The sequence below is a fragment of the Pinus tabuliformis genome, chromosome 8 (genome assembly GCF_031772625.1).
Source record: "Pinus tabuliformis cultivar Carrire ecotype Pingquan chromosome 8, CPIR1, whole genome shotgun sequence".
In the NCBI taxonomy this organism is placed as follows: domain Eukaryota; kingdom Viridiplantae; phylum Streptophyta; class Pinopsida; order Pinales; family Pinaceae; genus Pinus; species Pinus tabuliformis.
Window position 1 is genome coordinate 679,405,035 of NC_142294.1, and position 13,061 is coordinate 679,418,095.

The 13,061-nt window shown below is 35.7% G+C and overlaps 1 pseudogene; it reads left to right on the forward strand.

Moving 5' to 3' along the window:
- Positions 1–11,528: 11,528 nt before the first annotated feature.
- LOC149237405 (strigolactones hydrolase CXE15-like) lies at positions 11,529–12,553 on the forward strand (annotated as a pseudogene).
- Positions 12,554–13,061: the final 508 nt, after the last annotated feature.

Below are 13,061 nucleotides of genomic sequence, written 5' to 3' on the forward strand. Positions count from 1 at the left end.
GGTTGCTATTTCGGAACAAAAATCTTTCATGGGAGACTCTACAAAGGAAAAGTTGGCAGGGTCCAAGTAGATGCCCCATGTGCCACAATGCCTCGGAAACAAATTTGCACATGTTCTTTCAGTGCCCTACGTCCCTCACAATCTGGTATGAATTGTCTACATATTTTGTTTTCCCTCACATCTTTTTTTCTTCTGTTCAGGAAGGTTTTCTCTGGTGGAGTAGACAATCCACCTCTTGGAGATCGTTGTTCATTATCACTTGTTGGTACCTGTGGAACTGGAGGAATGCGCACATATTCCAAGACTCTGAGGAGCCTCTCCAGGCTATTCTTCAACGTATTCTGGCTTGCCATGATTCCTATCATTAATATCTTTCTGCAACAACATATGATCCCATTTGATGCCGTGGGTTGTGATGCTGCAAGCGGTCTCTGCCTTCAGATTGTCACTCTTTCTTGTGTTTTTGGTTCCTTTTCATATAGGCAGGACGTTGCTGCTCTCTTCTTATTTGTTTTTTGAATGGAATATTCCGTTTTGGAACAGCTCTGTAAAGTTTTGTCACATCTCCATGATCCGGGAGATGTATATATATTGTCTGGGTTCTTTCTCATGTGCTCATCTGTCCTGGTTTTGTAAATGATGATAGACATTATCTGCTGGTATGGGAATTGGTTTTGCATCATTATGTAGAGGTCTGGGCATCCAAGCCAAATCAGTGAATTCTGAATTATGTATTCAAGATCTTTATATACTCTTAATATAAAGCTATGATGTTTTTTTCCTCTGAAAAAAATGGAGATTGATGTTGATTGATATGCTGGTATAAATATGTCCTAATAAATGCTTCTTCAGGGACTAGCCACCCCTTTTAAGAAAAAACAATTGTGATGAGAAATGGAATAAATTTCAAAAAAACCAAACCGATTTTAATTTCAAATTCTAAAAGCGAATACTCGTATGTAATTTGTCGAACCTATCTTATTTCGTATGGAATGCTCGGCAATGATATATTTTTTTGTTAAAAGCTATATCTTATACACGTCATTGCGTACCAAAACTATTCGCTCTCTCTTTTATAATTCCGTTTTGTTTGGGGAAAATGTGTTAAGTTACTCTACTGCCACATAAATCGTGCAACCGTCCAAGATGAGGAGTTGATCTCATGACACTCCATCTCACATGGAAGGAAAAAATTCCACTCACTTTGCCCTGGTTACCTTTTAACTCAACTAATGGGTCATTTTAATTTATTCTGATTTTAAATTTAAATTACATAAAATTTAAAATATAATTATATGTTATATTAATTATAATTTGAGTTTATATGAAAATTTAAATAAAATCAACTTTTTAGTGTTTGTTATTATAATGTAAAACTATACTCAAATCTATCTTAATTATAAAAACACAGAGTCACAAATTTGAACTATGAATTCAGCACAATTGTATTGCCTCAAATACTTTTCATAAAATTAAATCATTCACTAAAATTCTTAACATTATATCAATAACAAAATATAGGTTCAATACTTTTTCCTGTTATATTATTTGGTCAAAAAATTTAAGCTATAGGTTCAATACTTCTTCCTGTTATATTATTTGGTCAAAAAATTTAAGCTATAGGTTCAATACTTCTTCCTGTTATATTATTTGGTCAAAAAATTTAAGCTCAATTGTGATTCAGATTTTAACCTGGATCTCTGTAGAGGATCAGAAATGTTGTCCCTCTTTTTTCTTGAGTTAGTTATTCAACTTCGTTTTCTCTGCTCCCTAAACTTTTACTCGACTCTAATGGCCGGTTTGGATTTCAGATTTCATTTACCTCCAGCGTTCATTCTCAAATAGCAACATTGTTTCCTTGATGTAGAGATCTATGGCCCTCTTTTTTGACAGCCCGTAGACCCATTCTCCACTGGTAACCCGAACTTATTGTTTGGTGCCTACAAAATTGAGGTTGGGTTGTAGCTCTCTTGACATTGAGGTATATCTGCGTTTTTAGTATTAGATCTACCTTTTCAGTGGTAGCTTTGTTTGAAACCGTGACAAATTTACAATATTTTGCAGATTTGTGTGCAACCATATTTCACACCCGTATTGGAAGAACAATGGGTTATTTTTGAGTCAATTTCCCCTTCCTTATTCAGGGCATAACCCATTTACATGCAGATCTAAAAAGATTTAGAAAAAGAGAGAATAAAAAGATTTAGAAAAAGAGAGAATAACACTGATGTTTTGAAAAACAATACCATCATCTTATTATGAGGGACAGATGAGCATTTTATAAACAATGCAAACATTCTCCTTATGCATTTTTAATTACAAAATATATGAGATAAAAATCAATTATATTATTAGATAAAAGAACTATAGAGATGTTTCCATCTTTAAGAGTTTTTTTATGTTTACTTATTTTTGAGTTTTAGATGTTGCCGAGAAAGTAGTGTGCTTTTTCCTTGTTGTCCAAGTGTTTCTGATTGGTAAGCCTTTCTTGGTTGCCCAATTCCTCCCTATTTAGAGTGGAAAGCATCCCAACTTCCTCCACTAGAGGAGGGAAATTGTGCTTCAATGGTTCTATTGTCAGTCATTGGGTATGCACTAGTGTGTGTCCCTTCCAACCAACAAGATATGATAAGTCAGGAGCCACATTGGCGCTCCTAATCAGTGCCATTTTGCTCAATGAGAGTTGCCCCTGTGAAACAACAGAACTCATTGCATGCTTTCCCATCAGAAGCGATGAGTGGTGACATATTGAGATTATTCCTGCATAGAAAGTAGCATGAATTTGAGAACAAGAAAAAGGTTGTATGTCTAACATGAAATCTTCCACAACAGGGCCCTTTAAATTTTTGAGAACAGGGCCCTTCATTGACTTCCATTCTTCAGTTGTTTTCCTGCTGTTGAATACATTATCCACGCTCTGCCCAAACGTTGTTGACAATGAATTTGCCCCAACTTGTGTGGCACTCTTTCGACTAGAATTTGAACTTGAGCTTTCACCCATTGCTACCAATGATGGCTTTCTTTGAACCCCGTTATTACCACCAATTTATGTTGCATATTTTTGTGTCTAGTCTGACCTTTGACAACAACATGTTTCTTTGATGAATCATGTCCAAGAGATGGTTTTCCAGCAAGGCAAAAGGATGGGGCGGTGGATAAGGAAGCACTTTGAATAAGATTGATTGGGTATTTAATAGAGCATTGGGGATGCAACACCGTGGGTTTGGTGAAGATATTTGAAAATTCTGGTTGTAGTGGAGCCATGGCAGGGGGTATTGGGTTGGTGTTGTTTTTTGGCTTGACAAAGCAAACCAAACACAAAGGAATGTATTGGTTTTTATTGACTTTCTTAATGGCAACTTTGCCAGTAAGAAGATGGATTGATGTGAGGGCCGAGGATGCGAGCACATAGGTGTGGCCCTGATGTTGCAAGTGGTATTTGTGATCTTTAGCATGATAAAATAGCATCTTGGGCTTGTTGGGATGGAATGCCTAGTAACAAAACGACACAATCGAGAGGAGAAACATCATATAGCACAATATCTCGAAAAGGACCAATAGAAAAGGTGACAACACAACGTTGGGAGATAGTAAGACGAGGGCCTTCCTTTTGGACCCAACCTAGCTGATATGGGTTGGGGTGTGGAGTGGTGGGAAGGCTAAGGCAGTGAACAAAGTCTTGTGCCACAAGATTCTTTTGACTCCCATTGTCAAGGATAAGAGTCACCAACTCATGTTTGATTTGACAATTATGCGTAAATAGAGGTACAACAAAGGTTCTAGCTTCATTAGCAGTCATGAGGATGAGAGAGGGGTCTACTTCGGTAGGATTGTCAAGAGAAACAATTGCAAGTGAGGTAGAGGAATTTGGTTGCTCTACATCTGTAAAAAGAGTCTTGTTGGGGTGCATATTTTGAAGTACACGACAGTCTGCTGAAGCATGTGAGTTGGTCTTATGAAATTTACACCAACGGGATGAGTCAAGGGCCACATTAGATGGACTAGTAGGAGATGGACCATTTTTGGTTTGAGGAGCCACTTTATGTTCTACAACCAAGGCCCAAATAAAGGCCTTGTCCAAGGAAGTACTATCAAACAACTCAACTTCTTAACGAAAAAATATTAGTAGACTAGAATTAAATTTAATAATTAATACCTCTTATGGATCAGAGATATGGAGTTGAATGAGCAATTTGTAGAAGACATCAATGTATGCTTGCACTGATTGATTTGGTAGTTGTCAAAGTTGCAACCATTTGGAAATGAGATTCTGGATTTATCCCAGGAGGTAAAAACGTGTTATTAAGGCTTGGCAGAAGTCATCCCAAGATGTGATATGTGTGGATCTGGTCTCAGCTTGGTCTCCGAGCTCAACAACCAAGGATATATTCTCGAGTTGAGTATCCCACCAGGTTTGCACCAGGCCTTCCAAATGTAGACTGGTGATTTGAAGCTTCATGTCCTATTCCATCGTGGTACATGTTTTTAAATAGGTAGAGAGACTATGGAGCCAAGAATCGATGACTTCACTATTCATTTGGCCTAAAAAATTGGGCAATTGAAGGCGTGTATCCAACTGAATTTGTCCAGGAGGGTGTCTTTGTTGTTGCAACGTAATTAACTCTTGAATAGCCATGGTTAAGTCATGGACTGGTGAGTCCTTGGTGGAGGGATCTCAATAGGGCAACATGATTTTCATCCACTAAAGGAATTGAAAGGTATGACCTCAAGCGACAAATTGTGATGGGAATCTGAAGCAAGGAGGGTGCTCTAAGAAGGGTGTTGAATTGTTAAGCCACAAAACCAAAAAATTCTTTAAACAAGTGGATGGCTTCCAAGATCTTATATTCTGATACCAATTGATCTACATGCATATCTAAAAAGATTCGGAAAAGGAGAGAATAACACAGATGTTTTGGAAAACAATACCATCATCTTATTATGAGGGAGAGATGAACATTTTATAAACAATGCAAACATTCTCCTTATGCATTTTTAATTACAAAATATATGAGATAAAAATCAATTATATTATTAGATAAAACAAATATAGAGATGTTTCCATCTTTACTAGTTTTTTTATGTTTCCTTCTTTTTGAATTTTAGATGTTGCCAAGAAAGTAGTCTATTTTTTCCTTGTTGTCCAGATGTTTCTGATTGGTGAACCTTTCTTGGTTACCCAATAGATCTGTTGTTTTGTGATTATTCAAGGCATAGCTCCTCGTCCTCTGGATAGCCATGAGAACTGCATCAAATATGTACCACAGGTGTTTATTTTTCATAACCAATGAGATTCTTGGAAAGAAAAGGCCCATAGCTCAGCAGTAACCGCGTCCTCTGTTTTTTTAGATCAAAACCTCACAGTCCCTATTTGTTTTAAGCTTCGATGTAGAATGAAAAATCCTTACAGTACATGGTTGGCACTTTCATTTGGGATGATTAAAGCATCCTATGATTACATGAATCCTTTGGGCAACCGTATGTTAGTGTTGCTTACCTGAGTATATGTCAGTGGTAGATTGCAAAATATTCTAGATATCGAATGGATACAAATGGTTAATTTTACTTTTATTATCCGCAATATTTTAAAATGAGTCTTTTTCATTTGAATCATTGTACATTTGTTATCATTTGATACTGGTCCATGAGGAGTTAGGGATGTGGTCATTTTTTTTTTCTCTGGGATAGGGATATTCTTGTTTAATTGGATTTTTTTTGGGTTAATTTTGTTAGAAGTTTGATAAAAGATTTTTTTTTATTGTTGAGTTGTATTTTCACGGAGTTAAATTTATTTATATATTTAAAAACATATTTTAAACAATTAAAATTTACAATCCTATCGAAATTTTATATGAATAAATTTAAATTCTTTCGAGGTATTGCATTTACAAATAGTTCATTTGTCATGACTCTCTATTGGAACCCTTATTTTTAACCTATTTTTTAAAGGTATTGTAATATTAGTATTTCACTCATTCAAATGAATGGTTATGTATCATATTTATGCAGATAGTCATGTCTATTTTGGAATAGGGATTCCATAATATTTAGTTAATTATCAATGATTATTAGGTGGATGGTAGGGATTTATACAAATCAAAGGTGTAGATTTATTTGCAAAGTAGTTATGTCTTTTTTGTCTTTTTAATGAAATTTATTAATTAAAAAAATGTCACATGAACAAGTTTTATATAAAATGGGCTATGGTTTTTTTTGGCTATGTGGTATTGACCCATAGTATGCTAACAAATTCCATTTACATATTAAGAATCTCCATAATTAAGAATAGTTTTTTAAATTAAAATATGATTCTTTTAATTTTAACAATTTTTAAGATATATAATGATGTTAAATCTCAACCTCTTCACCATTCAAGTTAGGGACCACAAAATGAGTACCCCTAAGCCATGGCTAAATGTTTTTCTTGATTCTTAAACCCACTACCAGTGACAATGATCCTAAGAACTTTAGATAGAACCCAAATATAATCATTGCCAAATGAATGAGTGAATGTATTGACTCTCTTTGCAACCACACAATTCATAAAATGACAAGAGTGATATCCTTCGTCGCAGTGTTGTGGTGCCAAAGAAATTAAAGGTGAATCACTTGAGATCTACATGGTTATAAAATTGGTTATTCCAATTGTATTGTGTAAAATATCAAAGTAGGGAAGCATTTAAATTTTGAAATTAATGTTCAAGCATCTAGATGTCATGAGTGTTGTTTGTTGATTACCATTTGTTTTGCAAATCTTTGTAAGTAAATCAAATGCTTTTCTCAACGGAGAGGTTAGTTTATGCTTCATTTATATATGTAAGAAAGTTTTTTATTGTTATATATTTGTGTTAACTAACTAATCTTGGATTTAAGAAAGGCCTTTTTATGTAGGAATTACACCAAAGCACGGTGTGTATTCCAAACAAGTTAAGAATAAGGGTGAGCATGTTCTTTCCAAACAAGTTAAGAATAAAGGTGAGCATGTAAAAGAACACTATAAAAATATTTTTCTTTACGAGTAACATAAGTGAAACCAAAAAATCTATGTTGAACAATTTAGATGAAGGAAAATAACTTAGAATCTAACAGCTAGCTAAATCCAAGTAAGAAAGGCCTTGATTCACAAGCTTGAACTAGAGTGCAAATGAATTGGATTTCAATCTAAATTCATAAAAAAAAATTCTTGTCTTGTTGCCACAAGAATAAAAATAATTTAGTTGGAGTTGCCATCTAAAAAAGAGAAGAAGATGACTAATATTGAAAATTCAATTGACATCTATACTCATCATTTGTTGGAGGATATGGAAAAAATTATCTAAGACTAGAAAGTTGGATGGGATAGAAACTAGAAAATGAGGAGTTTAGAAGCTAAAAGGTCAAGAGTTAGGAAACTTTATGACTAAGAGTCATTAGCAAAATTGCTAAATAGAAGCATTGTGAATCGTAATCTAACTTCATATGTTAATAAGAGATGATGTTAGGGTTCTCTTTTTTGTATCCTATGCTAACTTCATATGTTAATCATAGATGATGCATGTTTGTGTCTAGTGGCAAATTATTCTCACCATTCACAATCTTCTTAGAGCTTGTGGGGCTGGCATTTGCAATCTATAAAATATTGTATTATGTGCTTGTAATGTTTAAGCTTATTTATAATATATAGTGCTACCAACAAATTGGTGTGAAGTTAATATTTCTCCATGGATTCTAGGCTTGGTGCATGCTATTATTAACTAATTAACCATGTTTATAAACATGGGTATAATAAAAAATCACCTAATACACACTGTTAACTTTTAATCACATATAAAAACATTGATTGGCATATCCAAAGATTAGTTAATGATTTCCTTTCAATACTTATGATTTCATATCCAATGGGAAGTGTTATGTCCTTTTGTTCATGGCTTATGTTGCACATGGTAACCTTTATTATTATGTTTTGACTAATGTTAAAAAATTATATGGTAGATGTCACTAATCAATATTCTTGTCAGTGATCCTAGAGAAGACATAGTGGCCTGATTTTCTTGGGGACTAGGTAAGGCATCTAATAACCTTGTTGAGGCTTACTTGCTTTGGCTAGGATTTTTTTTTAGCCAAGAGTGAAAATATCCAATCCATTCTTGTTCTAGGAGACATTTTGTTGCTAGTCAAAGCATTAAATGGAATTTCTATCACAATTGATAACCATCTTCTCTCCTTGATTCAAAGAATCCATCGAATAGATACATGCTCTAGCTAAGTTGCATAAAATGATTATTTGAATTCATGGATGTCTTGTATGGAGGAGTTTTGAAATGATGCCTAGTTAGTGACATTCTAACACCACCAATTGTGAATTATTATGTCTCCACTCATTCTTATTAAAAATTATGTTATTTGGGCATCCCTTCAGTCTTCCAGGATTCCTATCAAGGCTTGTGACCTTTAGCCTAGGTCATCATCAAACATCCTTAGCCATGAGCCCCACAAATTTATCTAGTCTTCCACGGTTCATACTCCCTCGCCCATAGGATGAGTTCTCATTCAAATGCTTCTCCCTCTCCCAAATAATGAGTTCACATTCAAATGTTTTCCCGTTGACTAGGTGTTGTGTCTATTAATCAAATTATTAGGTTAAGGTTGTAGCTAGCTCATCAGTCCAATTATTGGCTTAAGGTTTATTGGCTAGCCTCTCCTATATGATGAGTTCCCATTCAAATGCTTTCTTGTTGACTGGATGTTGTATCTATTCGTCCAATTATTGGGTTAAGGTTGTAGCTAGCTCATTAGTCCAATTATTGGCTTCAGGCTTATTGGCTTAAGGTTCTCGTTAGTCCAAGTATTGGCTTAAGGTTATCACTTGATCAAAAGTGGGGTTGTATGCTCATTTCAAATTCCTTAACCATGATCAAAAGTAGTGTTGTAGTTTTAATTCCTTAACCATGGTAACAAACATCAACGAAAAATCACTCTAAACAATGACTAGCCACATTACATGAATAAGGAAAGGTTGTGGGTCATTCATTCTCCTCACTTACTCAAAGTGGCTCTACACATGGTTATTTAAGGCACTAGACACAATTTATTTGGGATTGTGAATGTTTTTTGGTACATATGCATTTGTCTAGAATTAGTGGAGGTCTGAGCATGGTGGTGTATGATTATAGGGGATACAAGAAGTGATTATTTCTTGGTTCATGGGTCATCTCTCCTCCAACCAAGTTTATGATTCCTAGTTAAAGTAATACCCATATGGATGATTCCAACAAATCATCTATTTAAGTTCCCTTTGTACATTCAACTCCCTTTCATTGCTTTAAGTGGATTGAATGATTTTATTACATTACATATATTTAACCCTTTTAATGAAATTATTTTGGTCTTTGGTAAAAGACACTCTAGTTTCAATTTGAGTACTATTTGGTTTTAGTTTGCATGTAATCACTCCCATAGTTTTCTTTTATCTTCAGTCATGTTCATCACACAAGCTAGGTATGGATGAAGCAAATGTCAATAAGTTATGTTAGGTCTTGTTAGAAAGTAAAAGACAAACCAATCAAACAACATAGCCTTGACTCCTAAAATAATAAAAATGCAGCAAGGCAATGCATATCACAATGTAAATGTAATATGCCTCTTGCACTCACAAAATCAACCAAAAAAAAACCAAATAAAATCATCTTTATACTATGTTTTTGGTCTGACAAATAGATACTTTGTCTTTTACCTCAAAATATTTTTAACATGCAAAATATGGTAAAGAAGAAATTCTATAACAAACAAAAAAAATTAAAAAAGAAATTCTATAACAAACCAAAGAGTAAATGGAGATTAAGGAGGGGAACCATTCTCATTGTGAAGAATAAAATACTCAACATAGTGCAAATTAGTAAAATATTTTGTATATATTTTTATTATGTTTTGTAAGATAAACTATCTCCAAAAAAATGAAATAATTTAAAAATCGTAAAAGAATATCAATTAACACACTCATTTTGTATACAACTATATAAGCTAACGCTTTAAAACTTACGTTTTCTATTTTGGCCCAACAAAATTAAATAAAATATAATTTCCTCACCCTCCAACAACATAACAGCGAACGCTCTTCCAACTCCGTCAAATTCAAATTTCATATTGCTACAATTATATATTTAACTTTTAAAATCTATGGCTTGGCCTTGGAATGAGAGGAGTGGGGAAGAATATCACTTACCAAAATGGTAAGAAAAGAGAGAAATCTATTGCTACGCGTTGTTCTGCATTTGATAGCTGATCACACCGGTTGGGGGACTTATACAGTGCCCAATGAGTGGTAGCTGCTTACCACCGACTGCGTCATTTCCGGGGCCGGATGATCAAGAGAGTGTGTTGCCTTGTAACTTGGAAATCAGATGAAAGATCTTAGAGGATCCCATCTTTTTATATGGGATTTGATTTTCATGCGGACACAAGGGATCAATGAAATATGATGCGGGACGCGTACTCTCTAGGAAAGTGGGTAGAGAACTTGAAGCCTTGCAATGGCATAGAATTAGTATTGGTTGTTAGGGGCCACATTTAGCAGTATATGTGGATAGGCAAAAATCTACAAGGTGCAAAAGATTACAAGGAAGGTGTAACTAGTAAAACCTGGAACGAACTTGAACCCTTGCAACTGCATAAAATTAACGGTTGTCAGGTGGGATATACCTCCAATTACAGGTGGAGGTGCAAAAGCCTACAAGTGTAGCATTGTTACATGTGTAAACAAAAAAGCGCAAATTACAGAGAAGAAATCGAAGTTGTAACCTTCAAAACATGGGCAGAGGATTCTTGAAGCAGAAAGTTGGAAAGCTAGTTACAACTCGTAACTAATCACGAACTTTGTTGCTCTTTGCATCAACCTTCTATTTTTGCCAAAGTTGCATGTTAAAATGGAGAATTTATTTGCCTTTTACGTGGATTTTATTGTTATGTATAATGATCATTGAGTTAAAATCTCACTTTACTACTAATTGGAGAATTTATTTGCCTTTTAAGTGGATCGTTGTTTTTACATATAAATTTTATCGTTATGTATAATGATCATTGAGTTAAAATCTCACTTTCCTACTAATGAATATGTTTATTAATAACAGTTTTGTAATCTCATTTATCTATGGAAATTATGTTTTTTTCACTAATCCTTTTATATTTAAAATTACAATTTTTAAGTCCATATACGGGCTAAAAAGTAATTGTTCAATTAATGTATAATTATATTTATGCCTATAGTCATTTTTGGCAATGGCTAATGAGCCTGCCATAGGGCATTAAATGCCTGCTTAGCTGCATACTCCTTAAGCCTATAACACGCGCGCGGTGACTAGAGAAATAAAAAATAATGGGGGTGTGTTATCCGCTTAAGGAGTATGCAGCTAAGCAGTCATTTAATGCCCTATGACAAACTAGTTAGCCATTGCAGTCATTTTTAGAGTGAGGTTTCTTTGTGGTGATATTATGCAGATTCGTTGCCTTTGACAGAATCTTGAACACGTGTCCGATCTGGTCAAATATTGTCTATGGCCTCGATAAGCTTAGATAATCATGACGGATGGTGGGTCTTCAGTTCTGTGGTTGAAGAGTTGGAGGGCGTCCTTAAGCTCTACAACGAAGGATCCGTGGTGCGCGCTGCCGAACCATCTCTCGACTCTCTTCCACCGAGTGATCGAAATTTTATACAAAGACATCGTGTTTGACAATACACTCGGCCTGTGGGTGCGCCTCTATCTCCCTCCTCACGTCTCTGCCATCACCACATGCCTACCGGTAATCCTCTACTTTCATGGCAGTGGCTTTTGTGGGTATATAACACGGAACCCCATTTTCCACGGCTTCTGTCTCAAGTGGGCGCCGTATGTAGGCACCCTCATCATCTCTGTCGACTACACACTGGCTCCCAAGCATCGCGTGCCTGCGGCTTACCATGATTCGATCTCTGCACTACAATGGCTATCAGCAGAGGAGGAGGAGGTGATCCCTGGTTCGATTGCCGACTACTCCAGGGTGTTCCTCATGGGTGACAGCGCAGGAGGGGACATCGCACATCACCACGGAATGTGGACTAGCAGGCAAGATTAGGGATGAGAAATGAGGGTCAGAAGATTGATTTTGTTGTATCTCTCTTTTGGAGGGGAAGCGCAGACTGCGTCTGAGAGTGAGACAGGATAGATAACCCTACGTTTACATTGAAAGCCTCTACGTTTACATCGAAAGCCTCAGATAACCAGTCGAGGCTGGCACTACCTGTGGGAAGCAACAAAGACCATTATTTCTGCAATCCACTCGCCCCCATCTCCGAATAGGAGGAGGCTTGGTACCTTGCAAGATCCCTCCCTCGGACTGTGATGGTGATTGGAGGACGTGACATTCTAAGGGACAAACAATTGGAGTACTGCAAGATTCTCAAATTATCATATGGTGAGCAAATCATTGAAGTTGCGGTGTTTGAAGAGGAAGACAATAGTTTCGTTGTCCTCAAGATCAGGAATAGAGCTCAATAAAAGTAATGGAATACGCTTCTAATTTCATTAAATCCGTAGATTGAAATGAGTAGTTAGCGGTCCAATGAGTAATCGATGGATCCTGTTTCTTCTCTTCTTTCATTCATGAATGTTAAGTTTACATGCATGTCTCTGCCCATCTATGGGATACCGCCATTGAAATAGTTTGTAAAAAATGTGCCTTGGCTGTGTAAGATGCGATGGAACAACATACCATATAGTTTCTTTGAAACCTTCGATTTGTCAAATTGCAGTTGAAAATTTATTGGATGCTCAATAATCATTAATTTTAATTGTTTTTTAAACCTGGGTACATTACATGTTCGTTGGTGCCAATAACTCATCAGTAAATTGCCCACTCATCAGTCGCTTAATGGTTTAGAAAGGCTCTTGTCCATTCCACTTGCAACCTCCCCATTCTCACAAAGTTTAGCTTTGGGCCATCTCATTTATAACCCTGCCCCTCTTGCATACTTCAAGTCTTCTTTGTCACGTCTACAACTTCGCCCCTCTCATAAAGTTCAATTGAACACCATGGATTACCTTTTTAAA